Source organism: Gorilla gorilla, chromosome 3 (assembly GCF_029281585.2).
Source record: "Gorilla gorilla gorilla isolate KB3781 chromosome 3, NHGRI_mGorGor1-v2.1_pri, whole genome shotgun sequence".
Taxonomy (NCBI): domain Eukaryota; kingdom Metazoa; phylum Chordata; class Mammalia; order Primates; family Hominidae; genus Gorilla; species Gorilla gorilla.
This window is the reverse complement of record NC_073227.2, coordinates 6,798,372-6,815,406: the sequence shown is the minus strand read 5'-3', so window position 1 is coordinate 6,815,406 and position 17,035 is coordinate 6,798,372.

Genomic DNA, 17,035 nt, shown 5'->3' with positions numbered 1-17,035 from the left:
TACAGATGGCGGTGTAGCTATTTCGAAGTTTATAGAGTTAGCGGTGTAGATATTTCCATGTTTATAGAGAAAGCTGTGTAGGTATTTCCATGTATAGGCAGATAGCTGTGTAGATATTTCCATGTTCATGCAGATAGCGGTGTAGATATTTACATGTTCATCCAGATGCCAGTGTAGATATATCCATGTTCGTACAGATGGCGGTGAAGATATTTCCCTGTTCATACAGAAGGTGGTGAATATATTTCCATGTTCATAGAGATGGCGGTGTAGTTATTTCCATGTTTATAGAGATAGCGGTGTAGTTATTTCCATGTTTACAGAGATAGCGGTGTAGAAATTTCCATGTTCCAACAGATAGAGGTGTACATATTTCCATGTTCACACAGATAGCAGTGTATTTATTTCCATGTTTATAGAGATAGCAGTGTAGATATTTCCATTGATATACTGTTAGCTGTGTAGATATTTATATGTTCATACAGATGGCGGTGTAGGTATTTCCATGTTCGTACAGGTGGCGGTGTAGATATTTCCATGTTCATACAGATAGCGGTGTAGATATTTCCATGTTCATACAGATAACGGTGTAGATATTTCCATGTTTATACAGATAGCGGTGTAGATATTTCCATGTTCATACAGTTAGCAGTGTAGATATTTCCATGTTCATCGTGACGGCGGTGAAGATATTTCCATGTTCATACAGATGTCGGTGAAGATATTTCCATGTTCATACAGATGGCGGTGTAGATATTTCCATGTTCATACAGTTAGCAGTGTAGATATTTCCATGTTCATCGTGACGGCGGTGAAGATATTTCCATGTTCGTACAGATGGCGGTGAAGATATTTCCCTGTTCATACAGAAGGTGGTGAATATATTTCCATGTTCATAGAGATGGCGGTGTAGTTATTTCCATGTTTATAGAGATAGCGGTGTAGTTATTTCCATGTTTACAGAGATAGCGGTGTAGAAATTTCCATGTTCCAACAGATAGAGGTGTACATATTTCCATGTTCATACAGATAGCGGTGTAGATATTTCAATGTTCATACATATAGCGGTGTAGATATTTCCATGTTCATCGTGACGGCGGTGAAGATATTTCCATGTTCATACAGATGTCGGTGAAGATATTTCCATGTTCATACAGATGGCGGTGTAGATATTTCCATGTTCATACACATGGTGGTGTAGATATTTCCAAGTTTATAGAGACGGAGGTGTAGATATTTCCCTTTTCATATGGATGGCATTGAATATATTTCCATCTTAATACAGATAGCGGCGCAGTTATTTCCATGTTCATACAGTTAGCGGTGTAGATATTTCCATGTTTTACAGATGGCGGTGTAGTTATTTCCATGTTCATGCAGATAGTGGTGAAGATATTTACATGTTCAAACAGATGGCTTTGTAGATATTTCTATGTTCATGCAGATGGCGGTGTAGATATTTTCGTCTTCATACGGATGGCAGTGTAGATATTTCCATGTTCATACAGATGGTGGTGTAGATATTTCCATCTTTATAAAGATGGCGGTGTAGATATTTCCATGTTCATACAGAGGGCCGTATAGATATTTCCATGTTTACACAGATAGCGGTGTAGATATTTCCATGTTGATACACATAGCGGTGTAGATATTTCCAAGTTTATAGAGATAGCGATGAGGATATTTCCATGTTTATAAAGAAAGCGTTGTAGATATTTCCATGTTCATACAGATAGCGGTGTAGATATTTCCATGTTCATCCAGATGGTGGTGAAGATATTTCCATGTTCATACAGATGGCGGTGAAGTTATATCCATGTTCATACAGATGGCGGTGTAGATATTTCCATGTTCGCACACATGGCGGTGTAGATATTTCCATGTTCATAGAGATGGCGGTGTAGATATTTCCATTTTCATACGGAGGGAGGTGTAGATATTTCCATGTTCCTTCAGATGTGGGTGTAGATATTTCCATGTTTATAGAGATGGCAGTGTAGATATTTTCGTGTTTATACAGGCGCTGATTTAGATATTTCTATGTTTACAGAGATAGCAGTGTAGATATTTCCATGTTGATACACATAGCGGTGTAGAGATTTCCAAGTTTATAGAGATAGCGGTGTAGATATTTCCAAGTTTACAGAGATAGCAGTGTAGATATTTCCATGTTTATAGAGATGGCGGTGTAGATATTTCCATGTTTATACTGATAGCGGTATAGATATTTCCATGTTTATACAGATGGCGGTGTAGATATTTCTATGTTTATTGAGATGGCCGCCTAGATATTTCCATGTTTTCAGAGATAGTGTTGTAGATATTTCCGAGATTATAGTGATACAGGTGTAGATATCTCCATATTTATACAGATAGCGGTGAAGATATTTCAATATTTATACAGATAGCGGTGTAGATATTTACATGTTTATGGAGATGGCGGTCTAGATACTTTCTTGTTTTACAGATAGCGGGGTAGATATTTCCATGTTTATAGAGATAGCGGTGTAGATATTTCCAATTTTATACAGATAGCAGTGTAGATATTTCCATGTTCATACAGATAGCGGTGTAGATATTTCCACGTTTATAGAGATGGCGGTGTAGATAATTCCATGTTCATACAGATGGCGTTGTAGATATTTCCATATTTAGAGAGAGGGAGGTGAAGATATTTCCATGTTTATGCAGATTGCACTGTAGATATTTCCATGTTTACACAGATGGCGGTGTGGATATCTCCATGTTTATACAGAGAGCGGTGTAGATATTTCCATGTTTATACAGATAGCGGTGTAGATATTTCCATCTTAATATAGATGGCTTTGTAGATATGTCCATGTTTGTACAGATGGCGGTGTAGATATTTCCATGTTCATACGGATGGCGGTGTAGATATTTCGAAGTTTATAGAGATAGTGCTGTAGTTATTTCCATATTTATAGAGAAATCTCTGAAGATATTTCCATGTATATGCAGAGAGCTTTGTAGATATTTCCATGTCCATGCAGATAGCGGTGTAGATATTTCCATGTTCATCCAGATGCCGGTGTAGATATATCCATGTTCATACAGATGGCGGTGAAAATATTTCCATGTTCATACAGATGGCGGTGTAGATATTTCCATGTTCATACAAATGGCGGTGTAGATATTTCCATGTTCATAGAGATGGCGTTGTAGATATTTCCGTGTTCATACAAATGGCGGTGTAGATATTTCCATGTTCATAGAGATGGGGGTGTAGATATTTCCATGTTTATACAGATAGCAATGTAGTTATTTCAATGTTTATAGAGATAGCGGTGTAGATATTTCCATTGATATACAGATAGCTCTGTAGATATTTGCATCTTCATACAGATAGCGGTGTAGATATTTCCATGTTCAAACAGATAGCGGTGTAGATATTTCCATGTTCATACAGATAGCAGTGTAGATATTTCCATGTTCATACAGAGAGTGGTGTAGATATTTCCATGTTCATTCAGATAGCGGTGTAGATATTTCCAAGTTCATACAGATGGCTCTGTAGATATTTTCATGTTCGTACAGGTGGCAGTGTAGATATTTCCATGTTCGTACGAATGGCAGTGTAGGTATTTCCATGTTCATGCAGGTGGCGGTGTAGATATTTCCATGTTTATACAGATAGCAGTGTGGTTATTTCCATGTTTATAGAGGTAGCTGTGTAGATATTTCCATTGATATACAGATTGCTGTGTAGATATTTGCATGTTCATACAGATAGCGGTGTAGGTATTTCCATGTTCGTACAGATAGCGGTGTAGATATTTCCATGTTCATACAGTTAGCGGTGTAGATATTTCCATGATCATACAGATGGCGGTGTAGATATTTACATGTTCATACAGATGGCGGTGTAGATATTTCCATGTTCGTACAGATGGCGGTGTAGATATTTCCATGTTGATAGAGATGGCAGTGTAGGTATTTCCATGTTTATGCAGATAGCGGTATAGATATTTCCATGTTTATACAGATGGTGGTGTAGATATTTCCATGTTTATAGAGATGACGGTGTAGTTATTTCCAAGTTTATAGAGACAGTGTTGTAGATATTTCCGTGTTCATACAGATAGCGGTGTAGATATTTCCATGTTCATAAAGATAACGGTGTAGATATTTCCATGTTCATACAGATAGCGGTGTAGATATTTCCATGTTCATACAGATAACGGTGTATATATTTCCATGTTCATACAGATGGTGGTGTATATATTTACATGTTCATACAGATGGCGGTGCAGATATTTCCAACTTCGTACAGATGGCGGTGTAGATATTTCCATGTTTACGCAGATAGCGGTATAGATATTTCCATGTTTATACTGATGGTGCTGTAGATATTTCCGTGTTTATAGAGATGGCGGTCTAGATATTTCCATGTTTACAGAGATAGTGGTGTAATTATTTCCAAGTTTATAGAGAAGCGTTGTAGATATTTCCAAGTTTATACAGATAGCGGTGAAGATATTTCCATGTTTATACAGATAGCGGTGTAGATATTTCCATGTTTATACAGATAACAGTGTAGATATTTCCATGTTTATAGAGATAGTGGTGTAGATAATTTCAATTTCATACCGATAGCAGTGTAGATATTTCCAAGTTCATACAGATAGCGGTGTAGATATTTCCATGTTTATAGAGAAGGCGGTGTAGATATTTCCATGTTCATACTGATGGCGGTGTAGATATTTCCATGTTTATAGAGATGGCGGTGTAGATATTTTCATGTTTACACAGATGGCGTTGTAGATATTTCCATGTTTACACAGATAGCGGTGTAGACATTTCCATGTTTACACAGATAGCGGTGTGGATATTTCCATGTTTATGCAGATAGTGGTGTAGATATTTCCATGTTTATACAGATAGCGGTGTAGATATTTCCATCTTAATACAGATGGCGGTGTAGATATGTCCATGTTCGTACAGATGGCGGTGTAGATATTTCCATGTTCATACAGATGGCGGTGTAGTTATTTCGAAGTTTATAGATATAGCGCTGTAGTTATTTCCATATTTATAGAGAAATCTCTGTAGATATTTCCATGTATATGCAGATAGCTGTGTAGACTTTTCCATGTTCATGCAGATAGCGGTGCAGATATTTCCATGTTCATCCAGATGCCGGTGTAGATATATCCATGTTCATACAGATGGCGGTGAAGATATTTCCATGTTCATACAGATGGCGGTGTAGATATTTCCATGTTCATACACATAGCGGTGTAGATATTTCCATGTTCATAGAGATGGCGGTGTAGATAATTCCATGTTCATACAAATGGGGGTGTAGATATTTCCATGTTCATAGAGACGGCGGTGTAGATATTTCATTGTTTGTACAGATAGCAGTGTAGTTATTTCCATGTTTATAGAGATAGCAGTGTATATATTTCCATTGATATACAGATAGCTGTGTAGATATTTGCATGTTCATACAGATAGCGGTGTAGATATTTCCATGCTCATACAGATAGCGGTGTAGATATTTCCATGCTCATACAGATAGCGGTGCAGATATTTCCATGTTCATACAGTTAGCGGTGTAGATATTTCCATGTTCATACTGATAGCGGTGTAAATATTTCCATGTTCCTACAGATGGCGGTGTAGATAATTCCATGTTCATACAGATGGCGGTGTAGATGTCTACATGTTCATGCAGATGGCGGTGTAGATATCTCCATGTTCGTACGGATGGCAGTGTAGATATTTCCATGTTCATACAGGTGGCGGTGTAGATATTCACATGTTTATACAGATAGCAGTGTAGTTATTTCCATGTTTAAAGAGATAGCAGTGTAGATATTTCCATTGATAAACAGATAGCTTTGTAGATAGTTGCATGTTCATACAGATAGCGGTGAAGATGTTTCCATGTTCGTACAGATAGCGGTGTAGATATTTCCATGTTCATACAGATGGCGGTGTAGATGTTTCCATGTTCGTACAGATAGTGGTGTAGATATTTCCTTGTGTATAGAGATGGCGGTCTAGATATTTCCATGTTTATAGAGATAGTGGTGTAGTTATTTCCAAGTTTATAGAGACAGCGTTGTAGATATTTCCATGTTTATAAAGATAGCGGTGAAGATATTTCCATGTTTATACAGATAGCGGTGTAGATATTTTCATGTTCATAGAGATAGTGGTGTAGATGATTTCAATTTTATACAGAGAGCAGTGTAGATATTTCCAAGTTCATACAGATAGCGGTTTAGATATTTCCATGTTCACACAGATAGCGGTGTAGATATTTCCATGTTCATACAGTTAGCAGTGTAGATATTTCCATGTTCATGCAGATAGCGGTGTAGGTATTTCCATGTTCATCCAGATGCCGGTGTAAATATATCCACGTTCATACAGATGGCGGTGAAGATATTTCCATGTTCATACAGATGGCGTTGTAGATATTTCCATGTTCATACAAATGGCGGTGTAGATATTTCCATGTTCATACAGATGGCGGTGTAGATATTTCCGTGTTCATACAAATGGCGGTGTTGATATTTCCATGTTCATAGACATGGCGGTGTACATATTTCCATGTTAATGCAGATAGCGGTATAGGTATTTCCATGTTTATACAGATGGTGGTGTAGATATTTCCATGTGTATAGAGATGGCGGTCTAGATATTTCCATGTTTATAGAGATAGTGGTGTAGTTATTTCCAAGTTTATAGAGACAGCGTTGTAGATATTTTCATGTTTGTGAAGATAGCGGTGAAGATATGTCCATGTTTACAGATAGTGGTGTAGATATTTCCTTGTTTATACAGACAGCAGGCTAGAGATTTCCATGTTTATAGAGATAGTGGTGTAGATAATTTCAATTTTATACAGATAGCAGTGTAGATATTTCCAAGTTCATACAGATAGCGGTGTAGATATTTCCACCTTTATAGAGATGGCGGTGTAGATATTTCCATGTTCATACAGATGGCGGTGTAGATATTTCCATGTTTATAGAGATGGCGGTGTAGATATTTTCATGTTTACACAGATGGCGGTGTAGATATTTCCATGTTTACACAGATAGCGGTGTAGACATTTCCATGTTTACACAGATAGCGGTGTGGATATTTCCACGTTTATGCAGATAGCGGTGTAGATATTTCCATGTTTATACAGATAGCGGTGTTGATATTTCCCTGTTTATACAGATATTTGGGCAGATATTTCCATGTTTATACAGATTGTGGTGTAGATATTTCCATCTTAATACAGATGGCGGTGTAGATATGTCTATGTTCATACAGATGGCGTTGTAGATATTTCCATGTTCATACAGATGGCAGTGTAGATATTTCGAAGTTTATAGAGATAGCGCTGTAGTTATTTCCATATTTATAGAGAAATCTGTGTAGATATTTCCATGTATATGCAGATAGCTGTGTAGATATTTCCATGTTCATGCAGATAGCGGTGTAGATATTTCCATGTTCATCCAGATGCCGGTGTAGATATATCCATGTTCATACAGATGGCGTTGAAGATATTTCCATCTTCATACAGATGGCGGTGTAGATATATCCATGTTCATACAGACGGCGGTGTAGATATTTCCATGTTTATAGAGATAGCGGTGTAGATATTTTCATGTTTACACAGATGGCGGTGTAGATATTTCCATGTTTACGCAGATAGCGGTATAGATATTTCCATGTTTATACTGATGGTGCTGTAGATATTTCCGTGTTTATAGAGATGGCGGTCTAGATATTTCCATGTTTACAGAGATAGTGGTGTAGTTATTTCCAAGTTTATAGAGAAGCGTTGTAGATATTTCCAAGTTTATACAGATAGCGGTGAAGATATTTCCATGTTTATACAGATAGCGGTGTAGATATTTCCATGTTTATACAGATAACAGTGTAGATATTTCCATGTTTATAGAGATAGTGGTGTAGATAATTTCAATTTCATACCGATAGCAGTGTAGATATTTCCAAGTTCATACAGATAGCGGTGTAGATATTTCCATGTTTATAGAGAAGGCGGTGTAGATATTTCCATGTTCATACTGATGGCGGTGTAGATATTTCCATGTTTATAGAGATGGCGGTGTAGATATTTTCATGTTTACACAGATGGCGTTGTAGATATTTCCATGTTTACACAGATAGCGGTGTAGACATTTCCATGTTTACACAGATAGCGGTGTGGATATTTCCATGTTTATGCAGATAGTGGTGTAGATATTTCCATGTTTATACAGATAGCGGTGTAGATATTTCCATCTTAATACAGATGGCGGTGTAGATATGTCCATGTTCGTACAGATGGCGGTGTAGATATTTCCATGTTCATACAGATGGCGGTGTAGTTATTTCGAAGTTTATAGATATAGCGCTGTAGTTATTTCCATATTTATAGAGAAATCTCTGTAGATATTTCCATGTATATGCAGATAGCTGTGTAGACTTTTCCATGTTCATGCAGATAGCGGTGCAGATATTTCCATGTTCATCCAGATGCCGGTGTAGATATATCCATGTTCATACAGATGGCGGTGAAGATATTTCCATGTTCATACAGATGGCGGTGTAGATATTTCCATGTTCATACACATAGCGGTGTAGATATTTCCATGTTCATAGAGATGGCGGTGTAGATAATTCCATGTTCATACAAATGGGGGTGTAGATATTTCCATGTTCATAGAGACGGCGGTGTAGATATTTCATTGTTTGTACAGATAGCAGTGTAGTTATTTCCATGTTTATAGAGATAGCAGTGTATATATTTCCATTGATATACAGATAGCTGTGTAGATATTTGCATGTTCATACAGATAGCGGTGTAGATATTTCCATGCTCATACAGATAGCGGTGTAGATATTTCCATGCTCATACAGATAGCGGTGCAGATATTTCCATGTTCATACAGTTAGCGGTGTAGATATTTCCATGTTCATACTGATAGCGGTGTAAATATTTCCATGTTCCTACAGATGGCGGTGTAGATAATTCCATGTTCATACAGATGGCGGTGTAGATGTCTACATGTTCATGCAGATGGCGGTGTAGATATCTCCATGTTCGTACGGATGGCAGTGTAGATATTTCCATGTTCATACAGGTGGCGGTGTAGATATTCACATGTTTATACAGATAGCAGTGTAGTTATTTCCATGTTTAAAGAGATAGCAGTGTAGATATTTCCATTGATAAACAGATAGCTTTGTAGATAGTTGCATGTTCATACAGATAGCGGTGAAGATGTTTCCATGTTCGTACAGATAGCGGTGTAGATATTTCCATGTTCATACAGATGGCGGTGTAGTTGTTTCCATGTTCGTACAGATAGTGGTGTAGATATTTCCATGTGTATAGAGATGGCGGTCTAGATATTTCCATGTTTATAGAGATAGTGGTGTAGTTATTTCCAAGTTTATAGAGACAGCGTTGTAGATATTTCCATGTTTATAAAGATAGCGGTGAAGATATTTCCATGTTTATACAGATAGCGGTGTAGATATTTTCATGTTCATAGAGATAGTGGTGTAGATGATTTCAATTTTATACAGAGAGCGGTGTAGATATTTCCAAGTTCATACAGATAGCTGTGTAGATATTTCCATGTTCACACAGATAGCGGTGTAGATATTTCCATGTTCATACAGTTAGCAGTGTAGATATTTCCATGTTCATGCAGATAGCGGTGTAGGTATTTCCATGTTCATCCAGATGCCGGTGTAAATATATCCACGTTCATACAGATGGCGGTGAAGATATTTCCATGTTCATACAGATGGCGTTGTAGATATTTCCATGTTCATACAAATGGCGGTGTAGATATTTCCATGTTCATACAGATGGCGGTGTAGATATTTCCGTGTTCATACAAATGGCGGTGTTGATATTTCCATGTTCATAGACATGGCGGTGTACATATTTCCATGTTAATGCAGATAGCGGTATAGGTATTTCCATGTTTATACAGATGGTGGTGTAGATATTTCCATGTGTATAGAGATGGCGGTCTAGATATTTCCATGTTTATAGAGATAGTGGTGTAGTTATTTCCAAGTTTATAGAGACAGCGTTGTAGATATTTTCATGTTTGTAAAGATAGCGGTGAAGATATGTCCATGTTTACAGATAGTGGTGTAGATATTTCCTTGTTTATACAGACAGCAGGCTAGAGATTTCCATGTTTATAGAGATAGTGGTGTAGATAATTTCAATTTTATACAGATAGCAGTGTAGATATTTCCAAGTTCATACAGATAGCGGTGTAGATATTTCCACCTTTATAGAGATGGCGGTGTAGATATTTCCATGTTCATACAGATGGCGGTGTAGATATTTCCATGTTTATAGAGATGGCGGTCTAGATATTTCCATGTTTACAGAGATAGTGGTGTAGTTATTTCCAAGTTTATAGAGAAGCGTTGTAGATATTTCCAAGTTTATACAGATAGCGGTGAAGATATTTCCATGTTTATACAGATAGCGGTGTAGATATTTCCATGTTTATACAGATAACAGTGTAGATATTTCCATGTTTATAGAGATAGTGGTGTAGATAATTTCAATTTCATACTGATAGCAGTGTAGATATTTCCAAGTTCATACAGATAGCGGTGTAGATATTTCCATGTTTATAGAGAAGGCGGTGTAGATATTTCCATGTTCATACTGATGGCGGTGTAGATATTTCCATGTTTATAGAGATGGCGGTGTAGATATTTTCATGTTTACACAGATGGCGTTGTAGATATTTCCATGTTTACACAGATAGCGGTGTAGACATTTCCATGTTTACACAGATAGCGGTGTGGATATTTCCATGTTTATGCAGATAGTGGTGTAGATATTTCCATGTTTATACAGATAGCGGTGTAGATATTTCCATCTTAATACAGATGGCGGTGTAGATATGTCCATGTTCGTACAGATGGCGGTGTAGATATTTCCATGTTCATACAGATGGCGGTGTAGTTATTTCGAAGTTTATAGATATAGCGCTGTAGTTATTTCCATATTTATAGAGAAATCTCTGTAGATATTTCCATGTATATGCAGATAGCTGTGTAGACTTTTCCATGTTCATGCAGATAGCGGTGCAGATATTTCCATGTTCATCCAGATGCCGGTGTAGATATATCCATGTTCATACAGATGGCGGTGAAGATATTTCCATGTTCATACAGATGGCGGTGTAGATATTTCCATGTTCATACACATAGCGGTGTAGATATTTCTATGTTCATAGAGATGGCGGTGTAGATAATTCCATGTTCATACAAATGGGGGTGTAGATATTTCCATGTTCATAGAGACGGCGGTGTAGATATTTCATTGTTTGTACAGATAGCAGTGTAGTTATTTCCATGTTTATAGAGATAGCAGTGTATATATTTCCATTGATATACAGATAGCTGTGTAGATATTTGCATGTTCATACAGATAGCGGTGTAGATATTTCCATGCTCATACAGATAGCGGTGTAGATATTTCCATGCTCATACAGATAGCGGTGCAGATATTTCCATGTTCATACAGTTAGCGGTGTAGATATTTCCATGTTCATACTGATAGCGGTGTAAATATTTCCATGTTCCTACAGATGGCGGTGTAGATAATTCCATGTTCATACAGATGGCGGTGTAGATGTCTACATGTTCATGCAGATGGCGGTGTAGATATCTCCATGTTCGTACGGATGGCAGTGTAGATATTTCCATGTTCATACAGGTGGCGGTGTAGATATTCACATGTTTATACAGATAGCAGTGTAGTTATTTCCATGTTTAAAGAGATAGCAGTGTAGATATTTCCATTGATAAACAGATAGCTTTGTAGATAGTTGCATGTTCATACAGATAGCGGTGAAGATGTTTCCATGTTCGTACAGATAGCGGTGTAGATATTTCCATGTTCATACAGATGGCGGTGTAGTTGTTTCCATGTTCGTACAGATAGTGGTGTAGATATTTCCATGTGTATAGAGATGGCGGTCTAGATATTTCCATGTTTATAGAGATAGTGGTGTAGTTATTTCCAAGTTTATAGAGACAGCGTTGTAGATATTTCCATGTTTATAAAGATAGCGGTGAAGATATTTCCATGTTTATACAGATAGCGGTGTAGATATTTTCATGTTCATAGAGATAGTGGTGTAGATGATTTCAATTTTATACAGAGAGCGGTGTAGATATTTCCAAGTTCATACAGATAGCTGTGTAGATATTTCCATGTTCACACAGATAGCGGTGTAGATATTTCCATGTTCATACAGTTAGCAGTGTAGATATTTCCATGTTCATGCAGATAGCGGTGTAGGTATTTCCATGTTCATCCAGATGCCGGTGTAAATATATCCACGTTCATACAGATGGCGGTGAAGATATTTCCATGTTCATACAGATGGCGTTGTAGATATTTCCATGTTCATACAAATGGCGGTGTAGATATTTCCATGTTCATACAGATGGCGGTGTAGATATTTCCGTGTTCATACAAATGGCGGTGTTGATATTTCCATGTTCATAGACATGGCGGTGTACATATTTCCATGTTAATGCAGATAGCGGTATAGGTATTTCCATGTTTATACAGATGGTGGTGTAGATATTTCCATGTGTATAGAGATGGCGGTCTAGATATTTCCATGTTTATAGAGATAGTGGTGTAGTTATTTCCAAGTTTATAGAGACAGCGTTGTAGATATTTTCATGTTTGTAAAGATAGCGGTGAAGATATGTCCATGTTTACAGATAGTGGTGTAGATATTTCCTTGTTTATACAGACAGCAGGCTAGAGATTTCCATGTTTATAGAGATAGTGGTGTAGATAATTTCAATTTTATACAGATAGCAGTGTAGATATTTCCAAGTTCATACAGATAGCGGTGTAGATATTTCCACCTTTATAGAGATGGCGGTGTAGATATTTCCATGTTCATACAGATGGCGGTGTAGATATTTCCATGTTTATAGAGATGGCGGTGTAGATATTTTCATGTTTACACAGATGGCGGTGTAGATATTTCCATGTTTACACAGATAGCGGTGTAGACATTTCCATGTTTACACAGATAGCGGTGTGGATATTTCCACGTTTATGCAGATAGCGGTGTAGATATTTCCATGTTTATACAGATAGCGGTGTTGATATTTCCCTGTTTATACAGATATTTGGGCAGATATTTCCATGTTTATACAGATTGTGGTGTAGATATTTCCATCTTAATACAGATGGCGGTGTAGATATGTCTATGTTCATACAGATGGCGTTGTAGATATTTCCATGTTCATACAGATGGCAGTGTAGATATTTCGAAGTTTATAGAGATAGCGCTGTAGTTATTTCCACATTTATAGAGAAATCTGTGTAGATATTTCCATGTATATGCAGATAGCTGTGTAGATATTTCCATGTTCATGCAGATAGCGGTGTAGATATTTCCATGTTCATCCAGATGCCGGTGTAGATATATCCATGTTCATACAGATGGCGGTGAAGATATTTCCATCTTCATACAGATGGCGGTGTAGATATATCCATGTTCATACAGACGGCGGTGTAGATATTTCCATGTTTATAGAGATAGCGGTGTAGATATTTTCATGTTTACACAGATGGCGGTGTAGATATTTCCATGTTTACACAGATAGCGGTGTAGACATTTCCATGTTTACACAGATAGCGTTGTGGATATTTCCACGTTTATGCAGATAGCGGTGTAGATATTTCCATGTTTATACAGATAGCGGTGCGGATATTTCCATGTTTATACAGATAGTTGGGCAGATATTTCCATGTTTATACAGATTGCGGTGTAGATATTTCCATCTTAATACAGATGGCGGTATATATATGTCTATGTTCGTACAGATGGTGTTGTAGATATTTCCTTGTTCATAGAGATGGCGGTGTAGATATTTCGAAGTTTATAGAGATAGCGCTGTAGTTATTTCCATATTTATAGAGAAATCTGTGTAGATATCTCCATGTATATGCAGATAGCTGTGTAGACATTTCCATGCTCATGCAGATAGCGGTGTAGATATTTCCATGTTCATCCAGATGCCGGTGTAGATATATCCATGTTCATACAGATGGCGGTGAAGATATTTCCATGTTCATACAGATGGCGGTGTAGATATTTCCATGTTCATACACATGGAGGTGTAGATATTTCCATGTTCATAGAGATGGCGGTGTAGATATTTCCATGTTCATACTAATGGCGGTGTAGATATTTCCATGTTCATAGAGATGGCAGTGTAGATATTTCCATGTTTATACACATAGCAGTGTAGTTATTTCCATGTTTATAGAGATAGCAGTGTAGATATTTCCAATGATATTAAGAAACCTGTGAAGATATTTCCATGTTCATACAGATAACGGTGTAGATATTTCCATGTTCAACAGATAGCGGGGTAGATATTTCCATGTTCACACAGATAGCGGTGTAGATATTTATAAGTTCATACAGTTAGCGGTGTAGATATTTCCATGTTCATGCAGATAGCGGTGTAGATATTTCCATGCTCATCCAGATGCCGGTGTAGATATTTCCATGTTCACACAGATGGCGGTGTAGATATTTACATGTTCATACAGATGGCGGTGTAGATATTTCCATGTTCGTACGGATGGCAGTGTAGATATTTCCATGTTCATACAGGTGGCGGTGTAGATATTTCCATGTTTATACAGATGACGATGTAGATAATTCCGTGTTCATACAAATGGCGGTGTAGATATTTCCATGTTCATAGAGATGGTGGTGTAGATATTTCCATGTTTATACAGATAGCAATGTAGATATTTCCATGTTTATACAGATTGCGGTGTAGATATTTCCATTGATATACAGATAGCTGTGTAGATATTTGCATGTTCATACAGATAGCGGTGTAGATATTTCCATGTTCATACTGATAGCGGTGTAGTTTTTTCCATGTTCATACAGATAGCGGTGTAGATATTTCCATGTTTTACAGATAGCGGTGTAGATATTTCCATGTTCATACAGATAGCGGGGTAGATATTTCCATGTTCATACAGTTAGCGGTGTAGATATTTCCATGTTCATACAGATGGCGGTGTAGATATTTACATGTTCATACAGATGGCGGTGTAGATATTTCCAAGTTCATACGGATGGCAGTGTAGATATTTCCATGTTCATACAGGTGTCGGCGTAGATATTTCCATGTTCACACAGATAGCAGTGTATTTATTTCCATGTTTATAGAGATAGCAGTGTAGATATTTCCATTGATATACTGTTAGCTGTGTAGATATTTATATGTTCATACAGATGGCGGTGTAGGTATTTCCATGTTCGTACAGGTGGCGGTGTAGATATTTCCATGTTCATACAGATAGCGGTGTAGATATTTCCATGTTCATACAGATAACGGTGTAGATATTTCCATGTTTATACAGATAGCGGTGTAGATATTTCCATGTTCATACAGTTAGCAGTGTAGATATTTCCATGTTCATACAGATGGCGGTGTAGATATTTCATTGTTTGCACAGATAGCAGTGTAGTTATTTCCATGTTTATAGAGATAGCAGTGTAGATATTTCCATGTTCATACATATAGCTGTGTAGATATTTGCATGTTCATACAGATAGCGTTGTAGGTATTTCCATCCTCATACAGATAGCGGTGTAGATATTTCCATGTTCATACAGATAGCGGTGTAGATATTTCCATGTTCATACGGATAGCGGTGTAGATATTTAAATGTTCGCACGGATGGCAGTTTAGATATTTCCATGTTCATACAGGTGGCGGTGCAGATATTTCCATGTTTATACAGATAGCAGTGTAGTTATTTCCATGATTATAGAGATAGCAGTGTAGATATTTCCGTTGATATAGAGATAGCTGTGTAGATATTTGCATGTTCATACAGATAGCGGTGCAGCTATTTCCATGTTCATACAGATGGCGGTGTAGATATTTACATGTTCATACAGATGGCGGTGTAGATATTTCCATGTTCGTACAGAAGGCGGTGTAGATATTTCCATGTTCATAGAGATGGCGGTGTAGATATTTCCATGTTTCTGCAGATAGCGGTATAGGTATTTCCATGTTTATACAGATGGTGGTGTAGATATTTCCATGTTTATAGAGATGGCGGTCTAGATATTTCCATGTTTATAGAGATAGTGGTGTAGTTATTTCCAAGTTTATAGAGACAGCGTTGTAGATATTTCCATGTTTATAAAGATAGCGGTGAAGATATTTCCATGTTTATACAGATAGTGGTGTAGATATTTCCATGTTTTTACATTCAGCAGTGCAGGTATTTCCGTGTTTATAGAGATAGTGGTGTAGATAATTTCAATTTTATACAGATAGCAGTGTAGATATTTCCAAGTTCATACAGATAGCGGTGTAGATATTTCCACGTTTATAGAGATGGCGGTGTAGATATTTCCATGTTGATACAAATGGCGATGTAGATATTTCCATGTTTTTAGATATGGCGGTGTAGATATTTTCACGTTTACAGAGATGGCGGTGGAGATATTTCCATGTTTACAAAGATAGCGGTGCAGACATTTCCATGTTTACACAGATAGCGGTGTGGATATTTCCATGTTTATGCAGATAGCGGTGTAGATATTTCCATGTTTATACAGATAGCGGTGCGGATATTTCCATGTTTATACAGATATTTGGGCAGATATTTCCATGTTTAAACAGAGAGCGGTGTAGATATTTCCATCTTAATACAGATGGCGGTGTAGATATGTCAATGTTCGTACAGATGGCGGTGTAGATATTTCCATGTTCATACAGATGGCGGTGTAGATATTTCGAAGTTTATAGAGATAGCGCTGTAGTTATTTCCATATTTATAGAGAAATCTCTGTAGATATTTCCATGTATATTCAGATAGCTATGTAGATATTTCCATGTTCATGCAGATAGCGGTGTAGATATTTCCATGTTCATCCAGATGCCGGTGTAGATATATCCATGTTCATACAGATGGCGGTGAAGATATTTC